Source organism: Clupea harengus, chromosome 12 (assembly GCF_900700415.2).
Source record: "Clupea harengus chromosome 12, Ch_v2.0.2, whole genome shotgun sequence".
Taxonomy (NCBI): Eukaryota; Metazoa; Chordata; class Actinopteri; order Clupeiformes; family Clupeidae; genus Clupea; species Clupea harengus.
The window spans coordinates 24,072,503-24,096,784 of NC_045163.1; the positions used below are offsets into that span (position 1 = coordinate 24,072,503).

Here is a 24,282-nt window from a genome sequence, read left to right on the forward strand (position 1 = left end):
ATTGTTTATTTCACTCATAATTCACTATATCACATCATAATTCCAGTGGGTCAGAAGTTTATATACACCAAGTTGACAATGCCTTTAAACAGCTTGGAAATGCCAGAAAATTATGTCATGGCTTTAGAAGATTCTGACTGAAAGCTAATTGACATTTTTTTAGTTAAATGGAGGTGTAGCCTACCTGTGGATGTATTTTAAGGCCTACCTTCAAATACAGTTGAATTTTAAGGCCTACCTTCAAATGCAGTGCCTATTTGGGATAGTCGACATCAAAAAACCATTGCAGGCCTCCACAAGTCAGATTCATCCTGGGGAATAACTTCCAAATACCTGAAGGTACCATGTTCTTGGTTCCATACCACTCAGTGAAAAGTGAAAATGAATCCCAGACAACAGCAAAGGACCTTGTGAAGATGCCGGAGGAAACGGGTACCTATGTTGTATCTATGTCCATGGTAAAACGTGTCCTGTATCGACATAACCTGAAAGGCAGCTCAGCAGGGAAAAAGCCACTGCTCCAAAACGACCATTAAAAAAAACCAGACTACAGTTTGCAACTGCACATGGGGACGAAGATCTTACTTTTTGGAGCAATGTTAAAAATTACACAAGGTTCTTTTTTTAGAGGTGTTAAAAACTGCTGCCAAAATATTCCATCGTTTGATCCAATCACTGGGACAGAAATCCACATCAATGACTCTTGCAGCAATGAAATGCCTTCAGTCACAGAGATGGGCAGCATGGTTGTCACGCTCATACTGGATTGTTTTCATGCCTACGTTTATATTACTCATATTCTTATACTTGTTATTTTCGTCTTTGTTCTATGATATTATGTTATAGGCTATGTATTTGAATATGAGTGACATAAGTGATTATGAACTTTTCTGATAATGACCTGAACTTTTCTAGGTGTGAAATGTTCATCTATTGAGACAATCTCTGCAGATGAAAGTTAGACCAGGAGACATCACTCTACTGTTTCTGCAATGTAGGCAACAAGCTCGAAGTAGAACGGTGAATGTGCACTCATGATAATCAGCCAGAACTTGTGTGTATAACTTATTCATACTGTCTTTGTGTTATTGAAGGAATCAGGTAGAGGTTAATCAGATACCCCATAGATAGAGAGCTCTAAACAGGTAGTGATTTGTGCAAGCAGAACTATTCTTTGTCTGAACTTTTTAGGCATTTCACACAAAGGGGATGTCTCTGTGAATTTAAACAAATGAAACAATATGCATTGAATAACGACACTGCATAATTGATATACAACATAACTCAAGTAAAACTGAGTTACATTGAAATAGTTATGACTGCTGACAGCCACAACATGTGCTGCATGCTGTACCCAGGACCTGGGATTGTGGATTGGTGTGGAAGTGTGGTGTAGTGGAGCTTCAGAATAACGGCGAGCAGGATAATATCTAAAAGCTTTACTGAGAACTGTCAGCAGTAAAAAAAAAAGTACATGTCTAGTGGCATGGAGGTTCACTCTTCTTCTGCCCCCTGCACGTAAATTGGCTACCATTCATTACGAAACAGTGCCTCCTAGTGGTAGTACCAGGCACAGTATTGCAGATTACAACCCTAAGCACAACAGCATGGCTGCCCAACCATAGAACCTGAGCAGCAGGATACAACAACATTTCACTGGGGTTTTTAAGCAGGCATCTTCCCTCATCAGTGTTTCATTGAATTAGGCCAACAACACCTCCAGAAGGTTAAATAGTGGTGTCTGGCGTTGCAGACCCACTCCCCTCCATACTCATGATGGGTAAGGACACACGGCACTCACTACCAGAGGCAACAACACATACACCTCAACAAGATTTCTCACATCTCAGTTCTAGTTCAGGTAAATTCACGGCCCCATGTAGTCTGCAAGTTCCTCAGCCACAACCACTGGCTCACACACCCACTGGCTCGCTTTTTCAGCAGCCTCAAACAACTCATCTGAAGTCCATTTAAGTGGCCGTCCTCGAACAAAGTCACTTCCAGTCTGGTCTTTTTGAACTCCTCCAACAAGCTGGTCATTGATTACTCAAAAATTCCTTTTCCATACAAAGTTATAATACTTAAACAATGTGACAACCTAAGCCAATGCCTAACTACCTTATTCATAACTCTCTCAAATTTCTCCACCTCTGAAATGGCAACTTCATACACAGTCAAAGGCCAACTTACGTCTGCCCAAACTACAACCACCACAATTTCAGTTTACCAGGAAAGAAGGTCTTATCAATAGTACTGATTGCCTAAGCAATGAATTATCTAAGCTCTGAAACCTGTCCTCGGTTACTCAATAAGGAAATGTACCACCAGCAAAAACTCTTCACAGCTTTTTCTACACTATAGGGAATCACCTCACCCTCACTATTAAGCCTCTCTTCCACCAGTTTTCCCTTACTGATAGAAACACTTCTATATTTGCTAGGTTTCACTTTCATCCTTGCCCATTTCAGACTGTCATTCAACTTGATTAACAGCTGACAGGTACATGGAGCAGTTGTGATCAGTCACAATGTCATCCATATAAGCTCAGATGGGAAGTAACCGGGTGCTGCGTCCAGCAGCCTTTGACCACCAACAACCCATTTAGATGCCCTTTTAATGACCTCCATTGGCATGGTAAGCCAACGGTGAAATGGTACATCCAGCCATGATACCAAACTCCAATTGCTGCCAGAATGTGGTGTAGTTACAGTTATGTTAAAACACAACTGCATATCCTCAAAATATGCCCCGCCTGACGCGGAAATCTCAGGGACCTCAAAGTGGCCGAATGCCTTCCACAATCAAAATCAGTGTAAAGGGTACTTTATGTCCAGGGAGCTGACCCACCAGCTAGCTGTGATGGCACCAGGACACTCAATGCTAACCTTCCTGTCTGTAGACACACTCAGAGCTGTTGGTTGTGAGGCCAAACACAGAAATGTCAACTACAAACTTCAGGGCCTTTACTCTTAGCTCCTTGAAGGTGTAGTTCTTGGTTTTAAACGCTTTCGCATTTGTATGAGGATGGGCCCCTTCTCAAAGCTAAGCTTGAAATACCTACCAAACAACAGAAACTAGTACCCAAGACATACAACACACCAAAACCCCTTGACTTGATCCCAGTAAGTAAGAGACAATTAAACTCTCAGACTATTAAATTACTATAATGTAGGACAAGAGTGAGGAATATCAACAGATTGACCAAAAACTCCCTCCTGACACAACTAGGTAAAGTTACACAGTGGCATTTGGCACATGCACACACACACACACGTACACATTCAATCTTTATTATATGGCTACACACTGACAAGCTGCTCATGTTCACTCAAAGCATGTCCAAGACATCAAAGCCGTTGTTTTCTCTACAGTAGTCTACATCTCACTTCAACCTCATTTCCGAGGTAGAAAAAACTCAGCAACATTTTCCATTTGTGTAAACCAATCACCAAGCACCTGTCCTTTAATGGAAGTGTATAACCCTTGACGGAAATTCACTTGTAACACTCTTTCAGCTGCACCCCCAGTCATAGTGATGAGTATCTTAAGGGTCAGTGTCGTGCTCCATCTGTGTAAGTTACTTGCTTTTATTAATTACAAAGATGTTTTTATTGACATTATTACAGCTCTGCCAGTGGGTCTCTCGAATGTGAAATCTGTCTTTTGAACATCTTGGTGATGTGTCTTTATTTTGATTCCTTGTTTGGCTGTATAGTTGGTTGATAGATGGTGCTCGTTTAGCTAATCATTATAAATCTCTAGGTGTGATCTGCTCCAGTGTGGAGAGAATCTCTGGAGCTCACGAGGAGCTCAGAGTCAGAAAAGGGGACAATGTGACCCTGCTCTGTGATATTAGGTCAGAAAACGTGTGGGCAGTTGAATGGCGTAGAAACTGTTCTCACAGGAATCAGCCGACCCTCATATTAGAAGGTCGCTGGACTCCCCCTCACATCACTTTTCAACCGAACACCTCTTCTAACTCCATGGATCTGAGGATTGAGAACATCACTGAGCATGACCTGGGTCTTTATTACTGCCAAGATGTAAAAACACAACGACAAGGCAACACCATAAACCTCTTGTTTGAAGGTAAATAAGGACAACTCTCATCAATTTGTGTTAGAGATCATTGCTGTGCTTTTTAAGTGCTCAAGAAGATTTTTGTTTCCTCATTTAACTAAAGCAGTAAGGGGTTGCATTCTTAGCTTTTGGTTAAACATTTGGTGGGATTTGGTGAGTTTGTTGCTCTGAATCAGTGAGTTGTAAGGATAAACAAACTTGCACATCTTTGATGCCCATGTGTAGCATGCTCTCCTACTGTGGCCTTAGTGTCATTGTGAGACTGGAGACTAATTTCTCCTTGATTTATGATGTCTGCAACAAATCAAGTTTGAGTGAGTGTGATCACATGTGTGTGTGTGTGTGTGTGTGTGTGTGTGTGTGTGTGTGTGTGTGTGTGTGTGTGTGTGTGTGTGTGTGTGTGTGTGTGTGTGTCCTCAGCATTGGACCTCCCACCCAGTCCTCAGCCCTCTTGCCCTCCTCTCCCTGACTGTGGCCAGTGCTGGATGCTGATGGCCATTTTGTGTCCTGTGTGTACACTGCTCTCCGCCCTCATCTCTTCCAGCTGTGCAAAGTGCTTCTTCCTCAAAAATGGTGAAACCCTTTACATCCAAATGTCATAGAATCATGCATTCTTCTCACAAATTGTCTGCCTTTTAGTTGTTTTTTTTATAAACATTTTAATATTTACCTTATACTTCTATTGGATAAATTAAATCTAAAAATGAATGGCATTTGCATGATTAATTTTTATTCATCAACAGAGCCAAACACTAAGAGAAAACACAGAGAAAAACAGGTGATCATTTCTTCCAACACCAATTTACACTATCAGATATGAAGATTACGTAGGGTATTATGCTGCCTAAGGGTTCACTCTGATTAATCTATTGTTGAAGAAACTCAGATCCATGTTAATTTGGGAACTAATCTATCGCTAACTTTTCACACTTTTCAAGGATGGAGACCTGTGCTATGCTACGCTGGATATACCCACAGGAGGACACAAACCCAGACGGAAGAAAAAAAGACAGCAAAATAATGACTTTAGTATCTACTCAGACATAAGAACTGATATAGAGTTACAATAATATGATGAGTATATGCCAATTAGAGACCAAGAATATGATGAATATATGCCAGTTAGAGACCAAGAATATGATGAGTATATGCCAATTAGAGACCAATAATATGATGAATATATGCCAATTAGAGACCAAGTTAGTTACAGCCATATGAGGTGTAGTTACAATGTTGCAGTTGCCGCAAACTGTAAACTTGATAACAAATATTGTTGCACACAAATACACATACAAAACACAAACATGCTCTCAGTCAAACTCCATTTTAAAATGTGAAAACTCCACTCCACTAGCTTATGTGCATTATATTACTCAGTTCATTGATTTTGCTCATCCTGAAGCGATTTTTACGAAGGTTTTAAGCTCAGATCAGACGTTTTTATGAATATGAACTTGTCTTAAAATAAAAAATTAAATATATATAAGTCGGCTTTGTGTTCATTTGTGTTCCGACTGAGTCTCCACCAATTTTTGGTATTAGAAAAATTACCCTGGATGTCCAACACATCCATCGGTAGATATACAGAATGTCGAGTCCATTGGCTCCCGTAAGGTCAGCCAGGGTGCGTCTAGACCTTTTAGCTGATGCTGATGGTAAACTTCTCTACATAGATTTTTAGAAAACAGCTTAACTTGGGAGCCTTTGTCTACTCGGCATCGGACATTCCTGTCATTCACTTTTACACTTTTACACTCTAAGGGGATGGCCCGATCTTGACAAATGACCCACAGTGGCCAGAGAAGCTTAAAAATCCCTTTGGGAGGCACGCCTAGTGGGGAACTGACGACTGATGTGCCCAGCCACACCGCTCTTGTTGCAGATGGGCTGGCCTTGGTCATCCCACCGGAACTTGGGGCTAAAAGGGGCCATCTTCTGCTGACTTCTGCTGCCATCAACTGCTAACCTTCTATCTCCCTCCCCAATTGACTTATCCTAAGCCCCTCACCCTTTCATTCTGTCCTCAAATAACAGTTGAGCAAGCTTGGACTCCGGCGGAACTCTGTCAACTTTCCCATTTCATGTTATGCTATGTGCTAGGCTCAATCGTCTGTGTTGAAATAAAAATAGGGAATGTTGATGGTTAAAAGATGTGTCTAGGGGAACTGTTTCACCGCTACCTGGAGTGAAAGTAAGCACACACTCACCCCAACCACCAAGACAGCCCCAGTCACACCCTTGGCAGGCTCACATCCCTTAATAGAGGCTAGGGTGCGCCGTATCACTGAGTGTGGTCTATCTCGAGTAGAACCTCTGACAGCATCCTTCCTTCGGCATAGCCTTTACTACTGCACTGGAGTAAAGACTACTGAATTATATAATACAGTGAAAGTTTTTTCTTTCAAGGTGTTTTTTAAAAAGCAAGTAAGATCACTTATCTAAATTACATATTGAGTAATTATTTGGATTTATATGTGTAATAACATCTATGTATGCATGTGTGTGTGTGTGTGTGTGTGTGTGTGTGTGTGTGTGTGTGTGTGTGTGTGTCTGTGTGTCTCTCTCTCTCACACACACACCATCATACACTCACCCACACTCTCTTACTAATTAACCCATAAGTTCGTTCTTTTAGTTTTGGGTTAAATGGGTCAATGGGTTAAACGTGTTGTTTGTCAGGCTGCAGAGCTAAGGGCCTCAGAGGTAGCGCTGTGGCTAACCACGGCATGACTGCCTGTGCTGTCTACACTCTACCATGGAAATAGGTGCAAAAATAGTCACTGGGTAGCTTGCAGTACAAAGGAAGTCTGACGCTGTAGCTGACCGTGGTATTTCTGCCAGTGGTTTCTGCATCCTACCCACGTCTGTCCAGATGTGCTGCATCTTGCACACAGAACCTGTGCATAGGACAGCTCTCGCGATATCTATGCAGCGGACACAACCTGAGCGTAGCCGTGTGTATCTGCCTAACTCTATACAGTCATGGTTTCTGCTATGTCAGTCTGAACCTCAGACATACCACAAGCTTTGTCAAACATTGTCAATATATGTTGTAAACATCACAAATCATGTGATGTGGTGTGTTTGACTCATATATGGTCAAGTCAGTGCAAGGTGCATGTGGTGACCCATCTCCCTGCAAGCACCTTGTTTGTATCAGTGGGCTACACTCACAGTGCGTCACAGAGATATTATGCTGCCTAGGCCTACTTGTGAGCATTTTGTTTTTGTTGTGTGTGTGTGTGGGGGGGGTCGATGGAAAAGGAGCTTTGTCAGGAATCTAGCAACAGAAAGGAAAGCAGGAAACAGGTATTCATACAGTTTGTGCAGACACTGACTTACACTAACAGCTACCCAGAATGTATTGTAATATTATAGTTTTGTAGAGAAGCATATTTAAATCTGTAGACTATACAAACAAAAAGCCAAAAGCAAATCACATCATATGATCATATATCTAGAGCTCATAATCAGAATCTATATTTAGTCAAATCTGGATCTTACAAATGTTTTACTCAGAGGTCAGAACTGGTCCAAAGTAGAAGTTATGTCCAGAAAAGATCTGTACATGTTGGTCTCTGTGTCTTCCCAGCAACGAATCCAGACTGAAGTATCATTTCATGATTTACATTTTGGTGCATTTCTTTATTGAAGTCATACTTTCACACAAGATTGTGATTTATATATAATTATGTGAGATGACATGCACTTTGTTGCATTAGTTCAGTTAAGTCCTGTAAATCATATTAGGCATGTAATCTATACTACTGCATACTCTTCAATCAGTAAATGGCTTGCACCACATTGTACTTTGGTGTGCTGTTTTGTTTTTGTTCCAACCACAACAACAAGGTCAAGAAAACTGCCTGCACCATTTCACAGGAACAACCAAGCTCTTCCTGTTAGCTCGACTGAAAGGGGGTCTGAGGCCTTGCATCTAGAGAGTTTGTTTCAGCATGCTGTCGGCACCTTACCCTCAGCTACTAGGTGTGATTAGCAATGTAGAAACCTTTCTATATATAGCAAAACAATCACCTGACACTTGTGCTTCAACAGGAAAGTTGACGTCTCTTGCAGCCACTACACTTCAAAGGCCTCTGCAAAGGTCTCCCTTCTAATACGTATCGATGTGTATTTAGATGTATGAATTAATCTAAAACATAATTGAATAACTCCTTCTCTTGACTTTGAATTCAATGAAATAGTGTCTGTGCAGACATGCTCTCTCTGCCACAGATATTGTCTGGCTCTATGACATCACACACATTCTCTGCCACAGAGATACCTGTTCCACTTCATGAGGAAACTCACCACTGCATGATTTAGTTGTACTGGCCAAATTAAAAGTCCATGTGTGATTTAAACTAGCATCATAATATAATTTCTTGACAAGGCTTACAGATGTTAAATAAGGATTTTGACTGATTTTGTAAATAAAAAGTGGTTGATAACTGTTCGGTGGCACACAGTCATCTGCCTCGTGTAGCTATTGTAAATTGCTGACTAAGCCTCTAAGAAGTTTAATAACGCAGATTCCAATCCAGCATGAATTGTTAATATTCACTTGTCACAATTTGTCACAAGATGGCGGCATTTCATAATCCACAAAAAACACCTGAACAGAAAGTTGAGTGAATGTGAACGTCAGTTAAAATGACATTCTATCTATTTTCGGTGTTTAATAAAATGTACATGTAGTCTCCATGAAAACCTTTTGTTTTGATGATAAAGTTGGCCTATTTTTATTATTTAGCCTACTTTATTTGATCCTTTATCGTTTTTTAGATATAAATTTAAAAAAAAAGATGTCCTTATTTCTGTTATCCCAATTGTTATCCTTACTGTAAAGTAGGCTATAGTCATTTTGTTGGTCTGTGGCTGAGATTTATTAATCAAATTAAAAACGTTATCACTTGAGGATATAATGTTACAGGCTACTGCAACATTCGTTAAGATAACCTTGACCCCTCCCATTTTCTTACCACTGGTCGGAGGACATGCCTATCATCCAGGAGTCACTTGTCTTGCATGTGTTTGGTTGGGGTAATGAGAGTAGTAGAGTAGGATCTAGCTCACACAACCCAGTGTGCCTTGGTGCGAGCAACGAGAAGTGTAGTCTAGTACGGCACTGTACTACGAGGGCAAGGAGCACCCAGGAAACACGCTACCGCAGGATCAGTGGCGGCGCCAGACATTTTTTTCTGCAGGTGCTATGGGGGAGCTCAGCGTTTTAGTGAGGGTGCTATGAAATGAGGATGATAGCCTATGTGTCACATGGTTCTCTACTACAACAACTTTACATGTTTGCTCTCTGAAGCGTCTTTGGGGTCCATGAAAGCGCTAAACAAACCGATTGTATTATTATTATCTAGGCTTCTTCCGACAGACGCGCACATCTGCGACGGTCACTGGCAAAAGGCATACAGCATGTTATAGAGTCCGCAATCCCAAATACCGAACTTACTTTAAAACACTTGTGGTAGTGAGGATTAAAGTTGGGCGACAGGTGACCACTACCATGTCAGATAGAGTGAACTTAATCTTGGAATAGCAGATAGAATTAACTAAAACAGTCAAAGAGTCAGAGATGCGTTAAAAAGATATATATTATTTCAGTTTACAATCATCAGTACACATTGAACCTTATGTATACCTAGCACACAGACAGACTGCGTGTCTTAGGCTAAAGAGTATCTGATTTTTTTTAAGGCGGCTCCAAAAAAGAGGAAAAAGGCAAAAAGTTAAAATCTTCGGCAAAAAAGGGCATCTTCGTTGCTAATCAACCGAAACAAGTCTTCAGCGACACAGGGCAATCAATGCATGCAACAAATCAGACAGCTTTCATTAATGTTACACAGCTAACAATACCTTAGTTGCATTGTACTCCAACCACTCAAACTGTCCCAACCAGCTTTTACAAAAACTCCTTTGTTGGACTCCCTCCAAACCATCCTGAGCGTTCATGCTAATTTCACTGATGTTGCTAGCACCATGGTTAGCACCCTCAGTAGTAGTGGAGGGTTGACCTCCTTGACCACAACGTTCCTCTCCTTAAAAATCCACACCAGATACCCCTGGCATTTCTTCTTCTTCTACGTCACTCTTGTTTCGTAATCGTTCTTCCAAACATGGACATTTAGGTAGCAAAAACCGATGCATTGTTGATATTCACTTGAAACTACCACGCACTAGCTCGCTTTCTCCTTCAACCGTCCGGTATAGTCAACATTCAAGCGTGCGACGTGAAAGTTGGGTCAAAGGTTATGACAGAATGATTGCTCTGTGTCTAAAACAATCTGTTCATTTCAATCTGTTATTATTTTCTTTTGTGAGTTAAATATTATTATCACACAATAAATAACGCAGAATGAAATTAAATAACAATCATAAATAAACCATTATTTTCTTGGGGGTGCTATGGGGGTGCTATGGCTAATCCAGGGGGAGCTAGAGCACCCCCTAGCCCCCCCCTGGCGCCGCCCCTGTACTCAGAGCTGTTGGTTGTGAGGCCAAACACAGAAATGTCAACTACCAACTTCAGGCCTTTTACTCTTAGCTTCTTGAGGGTGCAGTTTTAAACACTTTCGCACTTGTATGAGGATGGGCCCCTTCTCAAAACTAAGCTTGAAATACCTACCAAACAACAGAAACTAGTACCCAAGACATACAACACATCAAAACACCTGACTTGATCCCAGTAAGTAAGTAAAAGACGATTCAACTCTCAGACTATTAAAGTACTATAATGTTGGACAAGAGTGAGGAATATGAACCTAAAGTCACCAAAAACTCCCTCCTGACACAACTAAGTAAAGTTACACAGTGGCATTTGACACATGCACACACACACACGTACACATTCACGCTTTATTATATGGCTATGTACACACTGACAAGCTGCTCATGTTCACTCAAAGCATATCCAAGACATCAAAGCCGTTGTTTTCTCTATAGTAGGTTACCTCTCACTTCAACCTCATTTCAGAGGTAGAAAAAACACAGCAAATTTTGTGTGAACCAATCACCAAGCACCTGTCCTTTAATGGAAGTGTATCACCCTTGACGGAAATTCACTTGTAACGCTCTTTCAGCTGCACCCCCAGTCATAGCGATGAGTATCTTAAGGGTCAGTGTCGTGCTCCATCTGTGTAAGTTACTTGGTTTTATTCATTGCAAAGATGTTTTTATTGACATTATTACAGCTCTGCCAATGGGTCTCTCGAATGTGAAATCTGTCTTTTGTAAATTTAGGTGATGTGTCTTTATTTTGATTCCTTGTTTGGCTCTATGGTTGGTTGATAGATGGTGTTCGTTTACCTAATCAATGTAAATCTATAGGTGTGATCTGCTCCAGTGTGGAGAGAATCTCTGGAGCTCACGAGGAGCTCAGAGTCAGACCAGGGGACAATGTGACCCTGCTCTGTGATATTGAGGATAAAAACTTGTGGGCAGTTCAATGGCGTAGAAACTGTTCTCACAGGAATCAGCCGACCCTCGTATTAGAAGGTCGCTGGACTCCCCCTCGCATTCATTTTCAAAAGAACACCTCTTCTAACTCCATGGATCTGAGGATTAAGAACATCACTGAGCATGACCTGGGTCTTTATTACTGCCAAGATGTTAAAACACAACGACAAGGCAACACCATAAACCTGTTGTTTGAAGGTAAAGGACAACCTCTCATCCCTTTGTGTTAGAGTCTCTAACTTAGAGATAATTTATGCACTTTTTAAGTGCTGAAGAAGAGTTGTGTGAGTTGTTTGGTGGGATTTGGTGAGTTTGTTGGCTGAATCAGGGAGTTGTAAGGATAAGATAGGTACTCTGGGTGCAGTACAAACTTGTTTAAAGGTAAATAAGGACAACCTTTCAGAGAGATAATGTCTGTGCTTTTTAAGTCCTAAATAAGAGTTGTGTGATGAAAAGGCTGGAAGGATTTTGGTGAGTTTGTTGCTCTGAATCAGTGAGTTGTAAGGATAAGATAGGTACAAACTTGCACATCTTTGATGCCCATGTGTAGCCTGTTTTCCTAATGTGGCCTGAATGTCATCGTGAGACTGGAATTCATTTCTCCTGGATTTATGATGTCTGCAACAAATCAAGCGGTTTGAGTGAGTGAGTGTGATCACGTGTGTGTGTGTGTGTGTGTGTGTGATCACGTGTGTGTGTGTGTGTGTGATCGTGTGTGTGTGTGTGTGTGTGTGTGTGTGTGTGTGTGTGTGTGTGTGTGTGTGTCCTCAGCATTGGACCTCCCACCCAGTCCTCAGCCCTCTTGCCCTCCTCTCCCTGACTGTGGCCAGTGCTGGATGCTGATGGCCATTTTGTGTCCTGTGTGTACACTGCTCTCCGCCCTCATCTCTTCCAGCTGTGCAAAGTGCTTATTCTTCAAAAATGGTGAATCCCCTTGCATCCCACATGTCATAAACGCTTGCACTTTTCTCACCAATTGTCCATATAGTCTGTCTTTTTTTTTTTAATTACATGCTTTTCATGAACAGAATCAATGAATAGGAAGATTTATCAGACCTTAATGGACAATGGACAAGACACCACAACCACATTAGTCATCTACAGGAACATGGAGTAACACACTCCTGAGGATGCAGACTCGTGATGGACACTCAAGAAATGCAACGCCAGACTCAAGAGAAAGACACTTCAAGGTCCAGACTTGATTACTGAGATTTAAGGTTGCATTTAGAATAACATACTCCATGTGCCTGCACATAGCTTCATTAAGCTCTCTAGAAGTTGTCTCAAGTTTAATCTCCTCATGTTTTTATATTTCAATATTGCAATTACACACTGGGCCTTTTTTATCATTGGTGCCAAAGTGTAAAGATTGTTCTACTGTCTTTGGGTTAAGGATGCCTTGCTTTTTTGTATGGACTCTTCACAGCCTTTTCATTTCTTCAAGCGCTGAAAACAATTCAGTGCATAATTCTAATTTCAAGACTGATAGCAACATCTAAAGAACCTTTTCATAGGCCTACTTGTTAACTTGTATGAAGTGCTTCCATAACAATTGTTTTGATGTATTTGGTAACCTTGAGCAATAAATAATAAGTCTCCCACCCCAGCCTGATTCTGATTTTTTTTAAGCCCTGACTGGCATATATTTGAAGCTTTGCTTCTTTTGGATGGTAGTCTGGAACATTGACAGGATGGTCAGATCGGGCCTAATATGGGGCCAGTTACATAGTAGGATTCAACTCATTGTCACTTCAGTGCTCGATGGGTTAAATTTGTTGTTTGTCAGGCTGCAGAGCTAAGGGCCTCAGAGGTAGCGCTGTGGCTAACCACGGCATGACTGCCTGTGCTGTCTACACCCTTCCGTGCAAATAGGTGCAAAGATAGTCACAGCCCTGCGCTTGGAAGTCCTACACTAGGTAGCTGATATACAGAATGTCAAGTCCATTGGCTCTCTAAAGGTCAGCCAGGGTGCATCTGGACCTTTTGGCTGATGCTGATGGTAAACTTTCTACAGACGTTTAGAAAACAGCTTAACTTGGGAGCCTTTGTCTACTCAGCATCGGACATTCCTGTCATTTACTTTCCCATCTACAAGGGGGCATTTCCCATCTAAAACATCTCTAAGAGGATGACCCGATCCAGACAAATGACACACGGTGGCCAGAGAAGCTTAAAAATCCCTTTGGGAGGCACCCCTAGGGGGGAACTGACGACTGATGTGCCCAGCCACACTGTACTTGTTGCAGATGGGCTGGAGTTTCCCATTTCCTGTTATGCTATGTGCTAGGCTCACTCATATACTCAATAAAAAAAGGACATTTTGATGGTTAAAAGATGTGTCTGGGGGACCTGTTTCACCGCTACCTGGAGTGAAAGCAACCATTCAAGACAGTTGTGAAGATGTATCCAGGCTGAAAATGCCTCATGGCCAATTCATGCTGTTCGTTCAGTTTGATTTCAAGTGTGTTGACACCATCTCAGTCTGTACCTCAACCTTCCACCTCTCACTTCAGCCTGCTGTTAAAAAAAAGATGAAAACATTTCCATCAGTCTGACCCAATCACAGAGCACCTCCCCTTTAATGGTAAAGTGAACCCCTAGCAGCGGAAATCCGCATCAAAGGCTCGTGCAACAATCAACCGCCTCAGTCACAGAGATGGACAAGCTGAATGTCACCCTCGTCGTGTTTTTGTGTAAGTAAAGCTTTTCTTGTGTTTTGAATTATTCTAGTTTGCAGTGACACCAGGACTGGTTTGTTTTTCCCTTTATGTGTTTGTTTTGTTTTAGTTTAGTTGGTTTGTGCTGATTACACCAAACATGATAAACATTTGTAGGTTTGACATGCCAGTGTGAAGAGAGCATCTCTGGAGCAGTGGTTAATAAGACAGTCCGACCAGGAGGCAACATCACCTTGCACTGTGACTTAGAAACTGATCTGGAAGAGGTAGAATGGCGATGGAAGTGTCCACATGCAAAGCAGTCAGCATTCATCATATCACCCAGATATCCTCTACCTCGCTTCAGTGTTATCCAGAACTCCTCAACTAACTCCACTGACCTGAGGATTGAGAACATCACTGAGGATGACCTAGGACTTTACTACTGCATTGGATATAAGATTACAGGAGTGAAGACTAGTAAAGTGACTGGTTCAAATTTCAAGGTGATTTTTGAAGGCAAGTAAGATCATTTGTCTAAACTAAATATTGAGTAATTATTTGGATTTCTATGTGTTATAACATCTATGTATGTATGGGTGTGTGTGTGTGTGTGTGTGTGTGTGTATGAGTGTGTTTGTGTGTGTGTGTGTGTGTTTGTGTGTGTGTGTGTGTGTGTGTGCGTGTGTGTGTTTTCCGTAGACACCTTGCCCAGTCCTAAGCCTCCAAGTTGTCCTCCTTCTGAATGTGGGTACTGCTGGGTGCTGCTGGTCAGTCTGTGTCCCGTTTGTGTAATTCTGTGCATGATCTCCTCCACCTGTGTGTACTGCCTCACCCGTGAAAAAGGTGAAATCTCTCTCTGTCACACACACACACACAGACACTATCATACACACACACACACACACACACACACACACACACACACACACACACACACACACACACACACACACACACACACACACACACACACACAGAGTGTGTGCTTGCTTTCACTCCAGGTAGCGGTGAAACAGGTCCCCCAGACACATCTTTTAACCATCAAAATGTCCTTTTTTTATTGAGTATACGAGTGAGCCTAGCACATAACATCATACACACTCTTTTACTTATTAAACCATTAGCTCATTCTTTTCGTTTTGGTCATTCATAAATATCAAAAACCTGATCCAGTTTTCTCCCTTAACGGCCCATTCTTCTGAACAGAATCAATGAACAAGAAGATTTATCAGACCTTAATGGACGATGGAGAAGACACCACAACCACATCAGTCATATACAGGAAGATGGAGTAACACACTCCTGAGGATGCAGACTCGTGATGGACACTCAAGAAATGCAACGCCAGACTCAAGAGAAAGACACTTCAAGGTCCAGACATGATTACTGAGATTTAAGGTTGCATTTAGAATAACATACTCCATGTGTCTGCACATAGCTTCATTAAGCTCTCTAGAAGTTGGCCCATGTTTAATCTCCTCATGTTTTCATATTCCAGTATTACAATTACACACTGGGCCTTTTTTATCATTGGTGCCCAAGTGTATAGATTGTTCACCTGTCTTTGGGTTAAGGATGCCTTGCTTTTTGTATGGACTCTTCACAGCATTTTCATTTCTTCAAGTGCTGAAAGCAATTCAGTGCATAATTCTAATTTCAAGACTGATAGCAACATCTAAAGAACCTTTTCATAGGCCTACTTGTTAACTTGTATGAAGTGCTTCCATAACAATTGTTTTGATGTATTTGGTAACCTTGAGCAATAAATAACAAGTCAGCCACCCCAGCCTGATTGTGATTTGTATGAGCCCTGACTGGCACAGATTGAAGCTTTGCTTCTTTTGGATGGTAGTCTGGAACATTGACAGGATGGTCAGATCGGCCCAATATGGGGCCAGATACATAGTAGGATTCATTTCATTGTCACTTCAGTGCTCGATGGGTTAAACTTGTTGTTTGTCAGGCTGCAGAGCTAAGGGCCTCAGAGGTAGTGCTGTGGCTAACCACGGCATGACTGCCTGGGCTGTCTACACTCTACCGTGCAGATAGCTGCAACAATTAGTCACTGGGTAGCTTGCAGTACAAAGGAAATCTGACGCTGTAGCTGACCGTGGTTTCTGCATCCGACCCACACCCATTCTTACACATATGCACATGTAGTAGCCTCTGTGAGGGTTATAACTCCACTACTGGACATGCTTCAGTCGGTCCAAGATGTGCTGCATCTTGCACACAGTACCTGTGCATAGGACAGCTCTCTCAATATCTATGCAGTGGACACAACCTGAGCGTAGCCGTGTGTATCTGCCTAACTCTATACAGTCATGGTTTCTGCTATAATGTCAGTCTGAACCTCAGACATACCACAAGCTTTGTCAAACATTGTCAATATATGTTGTAAACAACACAAACCATGTGATGTGGTGTGTTTGACTCATATATGGTCAAGTCAGTGCAAGGTGCATGTGGTGACCCATCTCCCTGCAAGCACCTTGTTTGTATCAGTAGGCTACACTCACAGTGTGTCACTGAGATATTACGCTGCCTAGGCCTACTTGTGAACATTTTGTTTTTGTTTTGTTAGCAATGTCTTGTACATTTAAGAAGCGTGTCTATCCCTCAACTGGGAGGTATTCTAGAAAGTAGGATTTTGTTAAAACTCTGAGTTTGTTAACCCTGACAAGAGAGAAACTCTGGGTTTGTTAACCCTGACATGAGGGAAACTCTGGGTTGTCCATTCCAGAAGGAGAGGTGACTCAAACTTTGGGCCAGTTTCCATGGTAACTGATTTAGGCCTGTTGCAAATATAATTGATTACATTCAAGACCGTTGCAAAGGTGTATCCAGGATAAAAAAATGCCTTATGGCCAATTCATGCTGTTCGTTCATTTTGATTTCAAGTGTGTTGACACCATCTCAGTCTGTACCTCAACCTTCCACCTCTCACTTCAGCCTGTTGTTAAAAAAAGATGAAAACATTTCCATCAGTCAGACCCAATCACAGAGCACCTCCCCTTTAATGGTAAAGTGAACCCCTAGCAGCGGAAATCCGCATCAAAGGCTCCTGCGACAATCAACCGCCTCAGTCACAGAGATGGACAAGCTGAATGTCACCCTCGTCGTGTTTTTGTGTAAGTTTTAGCTTTTCTTGAGTTTTGAATTAGTCTAGTTTCCAGTGACACCAGGTCTGGTTTGTTTGTCCCTTTATGTGTTTGTTTTTGTTTAGTTATTTATGCTGATTACACCAAACATAATAAACATTTGTAGGTATGACATGCCATTGTGTAAAGAGCATCTCTGGAGCAGTGGTTGAACAGACAGTCGGACCAGGAGGCAACATCACCTTGCACTGTGACTTGGAAACTGATGTGAAAGATGTAGAATGGCATTGGAAGTGTCCCCATGCAAAGCAGCCAGGAATCACCATATCAGACAGATTTGCTCCACCTCGCTTCAGTGTTACACAGAACTCCTCAACTAGATCCATTGACCTGAGGATTGAGAACATCACTGAGGATGACCTAGGACTTTACTACTGCGCTGGAGTAAAGAATACAGAAGGGAAGAGTAGAGAGGTGACTGGTACGATTTTCAAAGTGTTTTTTGAAGGCAAGTAAGATCACTCATCTAAACTAAATATTGAGTAATTATTTGGATTTCTATGTGTACTAAGATATATGTATGTGTCGTGTGTGTGTGTGTGTGTGTGTGTGTGTGTGTGTGTGTGTGTGTGTGTGTGTGTCTGTGTGTGTGTGTGTTTGAGTGTGTTTGTGCATGTGTGTGTGTGTGTGTTCTTTTCCGTAGACACCTTGCCCAGTCCTAAGCATCCAAGTAGTCCTCATTCTGAATGTGGGTACTGCTGGATTCTGCTGGTCAGTTTGTGTCCCACATGTTCACTTCTCACCGCTTCCGTCTCCTCTACTTGTGTCTACTGTCTTCTCCGCAAAAAAGGTAAATCACTCTTCTCTCACTGATGTCTCCCTGAACAATGGCTCATCACCTTGGACATGTATCTGTTGTTCAAATATGAACTGCTGTTGAAGATCAGAAAGACAAGAAATGTTCTATCACTCCTTACTTTGTGTCAGTAGGGTCGAAGGAGAAGGAGCTTTGTCAGGAATCTAGCAACAGAAAGGAAAGCAGGAAACAGGTATTCATACAGTATGTGCAGACACTGACTTACACCAACAGCTACACAGAATGTATTGTAGTATTATAGTTTTGTAGAGGGGCATATTTGACTCTGTAGACTAAACAAGCAAAAAGTAAAAAGCCAATCACATCATATGATCAAAAATCTAGAGTTCATAATCAGAATCTATATTTAGTCTAATCTGGATCTTACAAATGTTTTAGGATGACGACCTTTGCTATGCTTCCCTGGATCTACCTACCAAGAGACAGAAACCAAGACCACAGAAAAAGAGGCAACAGAACACCGACTTCAGTACCTACTCAGAGGTCAGAACTAGTCCAAAGTAGAAGTTATGTCCAGAAAATATCTGAACATGTTGGTCTCTGTGTCTTCCCAGCAATGAATCCAGACTTTTGGTGCATTTCATTATTGAAGTGAAGTTTCACACAAGATTGTGATTTGTGATTATAATTATGTGTGATGACATGCACTTATTTGCATTAGTTCAATTAAATCCTGTAAATCATGGTAAGCATGTGATCTATATTACTGCATACTTTTCAATCAGTAAATGGCTTACACCACATTGTACTTTGGTGTGCTTTTTTGTTTGTTCCAACCACAACAACAAGGTCAAGCAAACTGCCTGCACCATTTCACAGGAACAACCAAGCTCTTCCTGTTAGCTCGACTGAAAGGCGGCCTGAGGCCTTGCATCTGGAGAGTTTGTTTTAGCATGTTGTCTGCACCTTACCCTCAGCTACTAGGTGTGATTAGCAATGTAGAAACCTTTCTATATATAGCAGACAATCACCTGACACTTGTGCTTCAACAGGAAAGTGGACGTCTCTTGCAGCCACTACACTTCAAAGGCCTCTGCAAAGGTCTCCCTTCTAAGACGTAAAGATGTGCGTTTATACATATGAATTAATCTAATACATAATTGAATAACTCTCTCACCCAAAGAGTAAAACTCAGTAGTACATTTAGTGAAGATGTGTGACCTTGGGGTTGTCTACCCAGTAAGCTACAGGAATGGTGCACATGTAGACACAGGGTGTCACTGCTGGTGTGCTTTTGTGCCCTTCAACAGTAAATCATGTTATTAAACACTGTCCCTCAAGACAGACCCATTTTGGGTTGGTCACTGCTCAGCCATTTGAAGTAAATTCAATGAAATAGTGTCTGACTGCAGACATGCACTCTCTGACACAGATAATGTCTGGCTCTATGACGTCATACACATTCTATGCCACAACAGAGATACCTGTTCCACTTCAAGAGGAAACTCACCACCATATGATTTAGTTGTACTGGCCAAATTAATAGCTGCAGGAGTTTAATAACTATATATTAACAATTTAAATGATATGACTGCAATAAGGCATATTTTCTCAGCAGATTTACTGATTAGTGATCAAGTCCATGTGCATCAGGATATCATTTCTTGACAAGGCTTACAGATGTTAAATAAGGACGTCGACAGATATTGTAAATAAAAAGTGGTTGATAAATGTTCAGTGGCACACAGTCATCTGCCTCGTGAGCTATTGCAAATTGCTGACTAGGGGTCTATGAAGTTTTATAACTCAAATTCCAATACAACATGAATTGTTAATATTCCCTATTCGTCACAAGATGGCGGTACATGACAATCCACAAAAACCTGCATCTGAACAGAAAGTTGAGTGAATGTGAATGTGAGTTAAAATGACATTCTATCTATTTTCGGCGTTTAAAAAAATTGCATGTAGTCTCCATGAAAACCTTTTGTTTTGATAGTCAAGTAGACCTACTTTTATTATTTAGCCTACTTTGTTTTATCCTTTATTGTTTTTTCCGATATAAATACAAAAATATTTCCTTATTTCTCTTATTCCAATTCTTACCTTACCTTACTGTAAATTAGCCTATAGTAATTGTGTTGGTCTGTGTCTGAGATTAATTAATCAAATGTAAAACGTTATCACTTGAGGATATAATATTATAATATTATATCAGAAGTGTGAATGTTCACAAATTTCTGAACGCCTGTCCTTTAGTGTTGGTTTACATCTCACCTCAGCCTGGTGAAAACAAAGATGAAAAAATGTCCATCAGTCTGACCCAATCACAGAGCACCTCCCCTTTAATGGTAAAGTGAACCCCTAGCAGCGGAAATCAAAGGCTCCTGCAACAATCAACCACCTCAGTCACAGAGATGGACAAGCTGAATGTCACCCTCGTCGTGTTTTTGTGTAAGTAAAGCTTTTCTTGAGTTTTTAATTATTCTAGTTTGCAGTGACACCAGGTCTGGTTTGTTTGTCCTTTTATGTTTGTTTTACTTTAGTTGGTTTATGCTGATTACACCAAACATGATAAACATTTGTAGGTATGACATGCCAGTGTGTAGAGAGCATCTCTGGAGCAGTGGTTGAACAGACAGTCCGACCAGGAGGCAACATCACCTTGCACTGTGACTTGGCATCCGATGTGAAAGAGGTAGAATGGCATCGGAAGTGTACCCATGCAAAGCAGCCAGCATTCATCATACCAGCCATGTTTCCTCTACCTCGCTTCAGTGTTATCCAGAATTCCTCAACTAATTCCACTGACCTGAGGATTGTGAACATCACTGAGGATGACCTTGGACTTTACTACTGCATTGGGTATAAGATTACAGGAGTGAAGCCTGCAGAAGAGAAGACCAGTAAAAAAAGGACTGGTAAAAACTTCAAGGTGTTTTTTGAAGGCAAGTAAAATCACTTATCTAAACTAAATATTGAGTAATTATTTGGATTTCTATGTGTAATAACATATATGTATATATGGGTGTTTTAGTTTGTTTGTGTGTGTGTGTGTGTGTTTGTGTGTGTGTGTGTGTGTGTGTGTGTGTGTGTGTGCGTGCGTGTATGGGTGTGTGTGTGTGTGTGTGTGTGTGTGTGTGTGTGTGTGTGTGTGTGCATGTGTGTGTGTGTGTGTTTTCCGTAGACACCTTGCCCAGTCCTAAGCCTCCAAGTTGTCCTCCTTCTGAATGTGGGTACTGCTGGATTCTGCTGGTCAGTTTGTGTCCCACATGTTCACTTCTCTCCGCTTTCGTCTCCTCTACTTGTGTCTACTGTCTTCTCCGCAGAAAAGGTAAATCACTCTTCTCTCACTGATGGCTCCCTGAACAATGGCTCATCACCTTGGACATGTATCTGTTGTTCAAATATGAACTGCTGTTGAAAATCTGAAGTACAATAAATGTTCTATCACTCCTTACTTTGTGTCAGTAGGGTCGAAGGAGAAGGAGCTTTGTCAGGAATCTAGCAACAGAAAGGAAAGCAGGAAACAGGTATTCATACAGTATGTGCAGACACTGACTTACACTAACAGCTACCGAGAATGTATTGTAGTATTATAGTTTTGTAGAGGGGCATATTTCACTCTGTAGACTATACAAGCAAAAAGCCAAAAGCAAACCACATCATATGATCATATATCTAGAGCTTATAATCAGAATCTATATTAAGTCTAATCTGGATCTTACAAACGTTTTAGGATGACGACCTTTGCTATGCTTCCGTGGATCTACGTACCAAGAGACAGAAACCAAGACCACAGAAAAAGAGGCAACAGAACACCGACTTCAGTACCTACTCAGAGGTCAGAACTGGTCCAAAGTAGAAGTTATGTCAAGAAAAGATCTGAACATGTTGGTCTCTGTGTCTTCCCAGCAATGAATCCAGACTGAATTATTATTTCATGATATACATTTTGTCGCATTTCATTATTGAACTCATATTTTCACAAAAGATTGTGATTCATATATTATTATGTGAGATGACATGCACTTATTTGCATTAGTTCAGTCAAGTCCTGTAAATCATGTTAGGCATGTAATCTATACTACTGCATACTTTTCAATCAGTAAATGGCTTACCCCACATTGTACTTTGGTGTGCTGTTATTTTGTTCCAACCACAATAACATGGTCAAGCAAACTGCCTGCACCATTTCACAGGAACAACCAAACTCTTCCTGTTAGCTCGACTGAAAGGGGGTCTGAGGCCTTGCATCTAGAGAGTTTGTTTCAGCATGCTGTCTGCACCTTACCCTCAGCTACTAGGTGTGATTAGCGATGTAGAAACCTTTCTATATATAGCAAACAATCACCTGACACTTGTGCTTCAACAGGAAAGTGGACGTCTCTTGCAGCCACTACACTTCAAAGGCCTCTGCAAAGGTCTCCCTTCTAAGACGTATAGATGAACATTTAGATGTATTAATTAATCTAAATAATATGACTGACACAAGGGATATTTTCTCAGCAAATGTACTGATTAGTGATCAAGACCATGCATGATTTAAACTAGCATCATAATATATTTTTCTCACAATACTTACAGATTTTAAATAAGTGTAGATAATGTTGACAGATATTATATAAAAGTGGTTGACAACTGTTCAGTGGCACACAGTCATCTGCCTCATGTAGCCTTTTGCAAATTGCTGACTAGGCCTCTATGAAGTTTCATAATGCAGATTCCAATACAGCATTAATTGTTAATAGTCACAAGATGGCGGTATATGACAATCCACAAAAAAACTACACCTGAACAGAAAGTTATGTGAATGTGATTCAAAATTACATTCAATTCATTTTCAGTGTTTAATAAAAATGACATGTAGTATACATAAAAACCTTTTGTTTTGTTAATCAACTAGGCCTATTTCATTATTTAGCCTACTTTATTTTATCCTTTAACGTTTTTTCAGATAAAAAAAAAAGATTTCCTTATTCCTCTTATCCCAATTCTTATCCTTACTGTAAAGTAGCCTGTAGTAATTGTGTTGGTCTGTGGCTGAGATTAATTAATCAAATGTAAAACGTTATAAATTGAGGATATAATGTTACAGGCTACTGCAACATTCATTAGGACAACCTTGACCCCTCCCATTTTCTTACCATTGGTGGGAGGACATGCCTATCATCCAGGAGTCACTTGTCTTGCATGTGTTTGGTTGGGGTAATGAGAGTAGTAAGTAGGTTCTAGCTGTCAGACACTACAGTGTGCCTTGGGATCTGCACGAACAACGAGAAGTGTAGGAGTGTAGTACGGCACTCTACTACAAGGGAAAGGAGCACCCAAGAAACACGCTCTCGCAGGATTACTGTACGGAGGTTCACACGGGGGGTTAAAAGATCAGCATGAAGGGCACTCATTTAAATATCTTGGCATCTCTGGGTTTTGGGTTGGTTGTACTTTTGTGCGTAACTGAGTCATATCGCGCTGCACCTCGCGTTGGGGATAACAATGACTCGCGTATCTCAAGGCGTGCGCGTGCTGTCTCCAAACCGCCGTTGGAACTGTACAACACCACCACAATTTCAAACCACGTACTTGATGATAAACCGGGAATATTAACACTTTCTGCATCCTCCATAACACTTTCTGCATCCTCCATAACAACCACGACCACCAGGACTATAGGAGAACCCATGAGCCCATCCCCGAAAGCCACCTCAGGCACTTTTACAGAGTCGACTAAAACAATGGAATCTAGGATAAAACGCAGGGACGTAACTGTTAAAATAAAAATCTCAACAGAAGCCAAGCCAGAAGGAACTATTATGTACCCTAGCATAGTAGTTCTAGTGCCTTACCGAGCATTACTGTGATTCAGCCATGGTTTCTGCTATAGTGTCACCCTGAAACTCAGAAACATCACAGGCTTTGTCAAACATGTCAATATGTGTTGAAAACATCAAAACTGAACCCCCCTGGAGCAAGCACAATGGCGACAGGGGGAAGAAAAAACGTCCTCTTAACCATAGACATGTCTATGCTCTTAACAGGGAGAAACCTTGGGGGCATCTGCTTGGAGCTAGCAAAGAGTGCCTTACTACACTCCTACACTAGTCAGCTACAGAGGTACTGTATGGATAGAAAAAGACGGGGAAGGGGCGGGGGC

At 41.3% G+C, this 24,282-nt stretch overlaps 2 long non-coding RNA genes across 2 annotated transcripts; both read left to right on the plus strand.

Moving 5' to 3' along the window:
• The first annotated feature begins 4,467 nt into the window (after positions 1-4,467).
• On the plus strand, positions 4,468-5,561 carry LOC116222941. The gene is made up of 3 exons (XR_004164840.1): positions 4,468-4,653; positions 4,824-4,858; positions 5,019-5,561. It is a non-coding gene; the product is annotated as an uncharacterized LOC116222941 (long non-coding RNA).
• A 9,325-nt stretch (positions 5,562-14,886) lies between these two features.
• On the plus strand, positions 14,887-15,991 carry LOC116222940. The gene is made up of 2 exons (XR_004164839.1): positions 14,887-15,053; positions 15,417-15,991. It is a non-coding gene; the product is annotated as an uncharacterized LOC116222940 (long non-coding RNA).
• The last annotated feature ends 8,291 nt before the right edge of the window (positions 15,992-24,282 follow it).